Source organism: Tachyglossus aculeatus, chromosome 15 (assembly GCF_015852505.1).
Source record: "Tachyglossus aculeatus isolate mTacAcu1 chromosome 15, mTacAcu1.pri, whole genome shotgun sequence".
Taxonomy (NCBI): domain Eukaryota; kingdom Metazoa; phylum Chordata; class Mammalia; order Monotremata; family Tachyglossidae; genus Tachyglossus; species Tachyglossus aculeatus.
The window spans coordinates 23528661-23535690 of NC_052080.1; the positions used below are offsets into that span (position 1 = coordinate 23528661).

At 43.8% G+C, this 7030-nt stretch overlaps 1 non-coding gene across 1 annotated transcript; it reads left to right on the plus strand.

The window, feature by feature from the left end:
• The first annotated feature begins 5770 nt into the window (after window positions 1–5770).
• On the plus strand, window positions 5771–5843 carry TRNAR-CCG. The gene has a single exon. It is a non-coding gene; the product is annotated as a tRNA-Arg (tRNA).
• Window positions 5844–7030: the final 1187 nt, after the last annotated feature.

Genomic DNA, 7030 nt, shown 5'->3' on the forward strand with positions numbered 1-7030 from the left:
GGCTCCAGTTAGGCTCCTTTCTGGAGAGCTTTAAATAGGGGCCGGATTGCTAGGAGATGCCGTCATCCTGGCATGCTGGTAGTTGTAGTTTCATTAGGCCACTCGGCCCAACGCATGAGTATGAATTTCCAATCAATCATCATCATCATCAATCGTATTTATTGAGCGCTTATTGTGTGCAGAGCACTGGACTAAGCGCTTGGGAAGTCCAAGCTGGCAACATATCATCATCAATCGTATTTATTGAGCGCTTACTATGTGCAGAGCACTGTACTAAGCGCTTGGGAAGTACAAATTGGCAACATCTGGAGACAGTCCCTACCCAACAGTGGGCTCACAGTCTAAAAGGGGGGGACAGAGAACAAAACCATACTAACAAAATAAAATAAATAGAATAGATATGTACAAGTAAAATAAATAGAGTAATAAATATGTACAAACATATATACATATATAATCAATCAATCGTATTTATTGAGCGCTTACTGTGTGCAGAGCACTGGACTAAGCGCTTGGGAAGTCCAAGCTGGCAACATCTAGAGACAGCCCCTACCCAACTGTGGGCTCACAGTCTAGAAGGGGGAGACAGAGAACAAAACCAAACATACTAACAAAATAAAATAAATAGAATAGATATGTACAAGTAAAATAAATAAATAGAGTAATAAATATGTACAAACATATATACATATATAATCAATCAATCGTATTTATTGAGCGCTTCCTATGTGCAGAGCACTGGACTAAGCTCTTGGGAAGTACAAACTGGCAACATCTAGAGACAGTCCCTACCCAGCAGTGGGCTCGCAGTCTCAAAAGGGGAGACAGAGGACAAAACCAAACATACTAACAAAATAAAATAAATAGAATAGATATGTACAGGGAAAATAAATAAATAGGTGTTGATAGTAGACGAACCCCTGCCAGAGGTGTTGGTTAATTAGTCAGAAGGCTCCAGTTAGGCAGGTTTTCCCCTTCTGGAGAGCTTTAAATAGGGGCTAGGTTGCTAGGAGATGCCGTCATGCTGGCATGCTGGTACTTGTAGTTTGATTAGGTCACTCAGCCCAACGCATGAGTATGAATTTTCAATCAATCAATCAATCAATCAAATTTATTGAGCGCATAGACTTCCCCAAGTCTATACTGATTATTTGTAGAACCAGCCTTTATAAATCAATAAAAGAAATGAATAACTAAAGCATAGATTATTTTGGTCAAGGTATAATTTTGGTCAGGCAACTGACTGAATTCTTGACTTTTCTTTGGAAGTGAAGGCTTCTAGACTGTGAGCCCATTCATTCAGTCATTCAGTGTCTATACTGATTATTTGTAGAACTGGCCTTCATAAATCAATAAAAGAAATGAATAACTAAACCATAGATTATTTTGGTCAAGGTATAATTTTGGTCAGGCAACTGCCTGAATTCTTGGCTTTTCTTTGATAGTGAAGACTTCGAGAGTGTGAGCCCATTCATTCAGTCATTCAATGTCTATACTGATGATTTGCTGAGCCAGCCTTCATAAATCAATAAAAGAAATGAATAACTAAAGCATAGATTATTTTGGTCAAGGTATTATTTTGGTCAGGCAACTGCCTGAATTCTTGATTTTTCTTTGATAGTGAAGACTTCTAGACTGTGAGCCCATTCATTCAGTCATTCAGTCGTATTTATTGAGCGCTTACTGTGTGCAGAGCACTGTACTAAGCATCATCATCATCATCATCATCAATTGTATTTATTGAGCGCTTACTGTGTGCAGAGCACTGTACTAAGCGCTTGGGAAGTACAAGTTGGCAACATATAGAGACAGTCCCTACCCAACAGTGGGCTCACAGTCTAAAAGGGGGAGACAGAGAACAAAACCAAACATACTAACAAAATAAAATAAATAGAATAGATTTATACAAGTAAAATAAATAAATAAATAAATAGAGTAACAAATATGTACAAACATATATACAGGTGCTGTGGGGAAGGGAAGGAGGTAAGGCGGGGGGGGATGGAGAGCCCACTGTTGCGTAGGGACCGTCTCTATATGTTGCCAACTTGTACTTCCCAAGCGCTTAGTACAGTGTTCTGCACACAGTAAGCACTCAATAAATACGATTGAATGAATGAAGGGCGGGCCTTATAATTTGTTAGTTATGGTATTTATTCAGTTATTTACTGTTTGCCAAGAACTGAACTGTGCTAAGGGTTACAGTAGCCAATGAGAATTATTATTGAGAATTGACTGCGTGCAGAGGACTATATTAAGTGTGTGGGAAAGGACAATAAATGAGCAAACAGGGCCATTCTCACCAAGGACACTACACTCTCGTGGGGATAATGGACACGAAAATAAATCACAGGTTAAGTAAAAGGGTAAAAGGATGCTACAAGGTGGGTGTGTAGTGTACCCAAATGCTTAGGTGACACAGAAACGGTAAAAGCGGCAGTGGGGGGGGGGGGGGGGGATATAAAGAGGGGCTATTAGAAGTTTAATTGGGGAAGGCCTCCTGGAGGAGGTGTGGTTTTAGAAGGGCTTTGAAGATGAAGGCAGAGCAGTGATCTGTCAGATCTGAAACGGGATCGAGTTGCCAGCAGGGAGAAGGGTGTGAAGAAGTAGTTAGTAGTAGGAAAACGAGGGCGGGACTAGAATTTAGGTTATTTGAGACAAATAAAAGGTGCTAGCCGGGGCGAAGTGGGAGAAGAGAGTGGATAAGTAAGCAGAGGTGCATTAATGCCAACGGTCAGGAGTTTCTTTGCTTCAAGGCCCTACTGAGCACTCACCTCCTCCAGGAGGCCTTCCCAGACTGAGCCCCTTCCTTCCTCTCCCCCATCCCCCCATCTTACCTCCTTCCCTTCCCCACAGCACCTGTATATATGGATATATGTTTGTACATATTTATTACTCTATTTATTTATTTTACTTGTACATATCTATTCTATTTATTTGATTTTGTTAGTATGTTTGGTTCAGTTCTCTGTCTCCCCCTTTTAGACTGTGAGCCCACTGTTGGGTAGGGACTGTCTCTATGTTACCAATTTGTACTTCCCAAGCGCTTAGTACAGTGCTCTGCACACAGTAGGCACTCAATAAATACGATTGATGATGATGATGATGAGTTTCTGCTTGCTATTTTTTCAGGCTACCGGATTGTCAGAGTTCCACCGTCTATACGACTCTAGGCCAGTTTACCCAGGAAAGAGAGGGCCGGATCACCTGGGATTCTACTGGATTGAAAAGTCCTCAAAGAGCCAGCCCGTTTCTTTGTTTTGTTTTGCCTTTTTTTGGTATCTTCCTGGGAAGCCTAGAGCCTAGAGCCAGGATCCATATGCACTAAATGGGCCCGGAGGGGCAAAACCGGCCTGACTTTAAGAAATGGTTTTCAGCAGCCAGTAAGAACTTAAATACCATTCATTGTTTGGGTGAGAAAAGGAGGAATTTTCCTCAGGAAAAAGGATTAAATTTCCTAGCTTTCGCACTTGGTACTGCCGAAAAGAGAAAATCAATTTAATCAGGCGGAATACACAGTATGATAGCATGAAACCGTGTGGCTCTGTGGAAAGAGCACGGGCTTTGGAGTTAGAGGTCATGGGTTCAAATCCCGCCTCTGTCAATTGTCAGCTGTGTGACTTTGGGCAAGTTGTGCTTCAGTTACCTTATCTGTAAAATGGGGATTTTAAGGCAATCCTATCTTCCACCAAATCTGTGAGCCCCCCCGTGGGACAACCTGATCACCTTGTAACCTCCGCAGCGCTTAGAACAGTGCTTTGCGCATAGTATGCGCTTAATAAACGCCATTATTATTATTATTATTATGAACCAGAGTTTCCAAGGAGCAGGATCCCGGGGGAGGGGGGACGCGTCGTCCGGCGGGAGACCCTGGAACCAGAGAAGCGGCGTGGCTTAGTGGAAAGAGCCCGGGCTTGGGAGTCGGAGGTCATGGGTTCTAATCCCGCTCTGCCACTCGCCTGTGTGACTTTGGGCAAGTCACCTCAGTTACCTCATCTGTAAAATGGGGATGATGACTGTGAGCCCCATGTGGGGCAAACTGATTACCTTGTATTCCGCCCCCCCAGAGCTTAGAACAGTGCTTCTTATCAGTCAAGCTAGCTCTCTTCCCCCCTTTTAGACTGTGAGCCCACTGTTGGGTAGGGACTGTCTCTAGATGTTGCCAACTTGTACTTCCCAAGCGCTTAGTACAGTGCTCTGCACACAGTAAGCTTTTAATAAATACGATTGATTGATTGAGAGCTCACCTCCTCCAGGAGGCCTTCCCACACTGAGCCCCCTCCTTCCTCTCCCCCTCCTCGCCCTCACCTTACCTCCTTCCCCTCCCCACAGCACCTGTATATATGTATATATGTTTGTACGTATTTATTACTCGATTTATTTATTTTATTTGTACATATTTATTCTATTTTGTTAATGAGTTTTGTTTTGTTGTCTGTCTCCCCCTTCTAGACTGTGAGCCCGCTGTTGGGTAGGGACTGTCTGTATGTGTTGCCGGCTTGTACTTCCCAAGCGCTTAGTCCAGTGCTCTGCACACAGTAAGCGCTCAATAAATATGATTGATTGATTGATTGATTATTTTATTTGTACATATTTATTCTATTTTGTTAATGAGTTTTGTTTTGTTGTCTGTCTCCCCCTTCTAGACTGTGAGCCCGCTGTTAAGGGACCGCCTCTTCTGTGTTGCCAACTTGGCCTTCCCAAGCGCTTAGTCCAGCACTCTGCACACAGTCAGCGCTCAATAAACACGATTGAATGAATGATTATCATTATCCCTTCCCCACAGCACCTGTATATATGTATATATGTTTGTACATATTTATTACTCTATTTATTTATTTATCTTACTTGTACATATCTATTCTATTTATTTTATTTTGTTAGTGTGCTTGGTTTTGTTCTCTGTCTCCCCCTTTTAGGCTGTGAGCCCGCTGTTGGGTAGAGACTGTCTCTAGATGTTGCCAACTTGTACTTCCCAAGCGCTTAGTCCAGTGTTCTGCACACAGTAAGCGCTCAATGAATACGATTGATTGATTGATTTTGTTCTCTGTCTCCCCCTTCTAAACTGTGAGCCCGCTGTTGGGTAGGGCCCGTCTCTATGTGTTGCCGACTTCCCAAGCGCTTAGTCCAGTGCTCTGCACAGAGTAAGCGCTCAATAAATACGATTGATTGATTGATTGATTGATTGATTTTGTTCTCTGTCTCCCCCTTCTAGACTGTGAGCCCGCTGTTGGGTAGGGACTGTCTCTATGTGTTGCCGGCTTGTACTTCCCAAGCGCTTAGTCCAGTGCTCTGCACACAGTAAGCGCTCAATAAATACGATTGACTGATTGATTCTCTGTCTCCCCCTTCTAGACTGTGAGCCCGCTGTTGGGTAGGGCCCGTCTCTATATGTTGCCAACTTGGACTTCCCAAGCGCTTAGTCCGGTGCTCTGCACACAGTAAGCGCTCAATAAATACGATTGATTGATTGATTCTCTGTCTCCCCCTTCTAGACTGTGAGCCCGCTGTTGGGTAGGGACCGTGTTTATGTGTTGCCGACTTCCCAAGGGCTTAGTCCGGTGCTCTGCACAGAGTAAGCGCTCAATAAATACGATTGATTGATTAACCTGGAAAGACCCCGCCACAGCCACTGGAAGGTGGAGCTGAAAGAAGCGTTATCTTGCATTGTGGGCGGAGCGAAAGCCTCCGGTTTAACCAACAGACAGCGATGGGGAGGAGACTTGGCGCCCCGCATAAGGGCCTTTTGCAAAACCTGGCAAGTCACGGTGACCCAGTGGCCTAATGGATAAGGCATCAGCCTCCGGAGCTGGGGATTGTGGGTTCGAGTCCCATCTGGGTCGTGCCTGTCCTTTTGCGGCCCAACCCCCTGAAAAAGGAACCGACGACCCCCCAGCTTTCGCCTCTCCCTCCCTTTATAAACCCAAAATCCAAAACCGAAAAGGGGACCAGTTGGAGATGTCGCCTTCCCCTGCCTTTTAAAATCACCGCATTACACCAGAATCCCCCTTCCTAATACCAGGGCTGGAACCTCGACAACCCAAGTTCTGTTAGTTAATTTATATTCTATTAATTCGATTGCATGTATTTATAATAATAATAATGGCGTGTGTTAAGCGCTTGCTATGGGCAGAGCACTGTTCTAAGCGCTGGGAGGGATACAAGGTGATCAGGTTGAGCCCCTTCCTTCCTCTCCCCCTCGCCCCCCTCTCCATCCCCCCATCTTACCTCCCTCCCTTCCCCACAGCACCTGTATATATGTATATATGTTTGTACATATTTTTTGACTCTATTTATTTATTTAATTAATTAATTTACTTGTACATATCTATTCTATTTATTTTATTTTGTTAGTAGGTTTGGTCTCTGTCTCCCCCTTTTAGACTGTGAGCCCACTGTTGGGTAGGGACTGTCTCTATATGTTGCCAATTTGTACTTCCCAAGCGCTTAGTACAGTGCTCTGCACATAGTAAGCACTCAATAAATACGATTGATGATGATGAGGTTGTCCCACGTGGGGCTCACAGTCTTAATCTTAAATCTTAAATTGGCAGTCTTATGTTGCCTCTTCCTCCCTTCAAGGCCCTACTGAGAGCTCTACCTCCTCCAGGTGGCCTTCCCAGACTGAGCCCCTTCCTTCCTCTCCCCCTCATCCCCCTCTCCATGCCCCCATCTTACCTCCTTCCCTTCCCCACAGCACCTGTATATATGCTTGTACATATTTATTACTCTATTTATTTATCTTACTTGTACATATCTATTCTATTTATTTTATTTTGTTAGTATGTTTGGTTTTGTTCTCTGTCTCCCCCTTTGAGACTGTGAGCCCACTGTTGGGTAGGGACTGTCTCTAGATGTTGCCAACTTGGACTTCCCAAGCGCTTAGTCCAGTGCTCTGCACACAGTAAGCACTCAATAAATATGATTGATTGATTGATTGCCAACTTGTACTTCCCAAGCTCTGCACACAGTAAGCGCTCAATAAATACAATTGATTGATTGATTAATCCCCATTTTACAGATGAGGGAA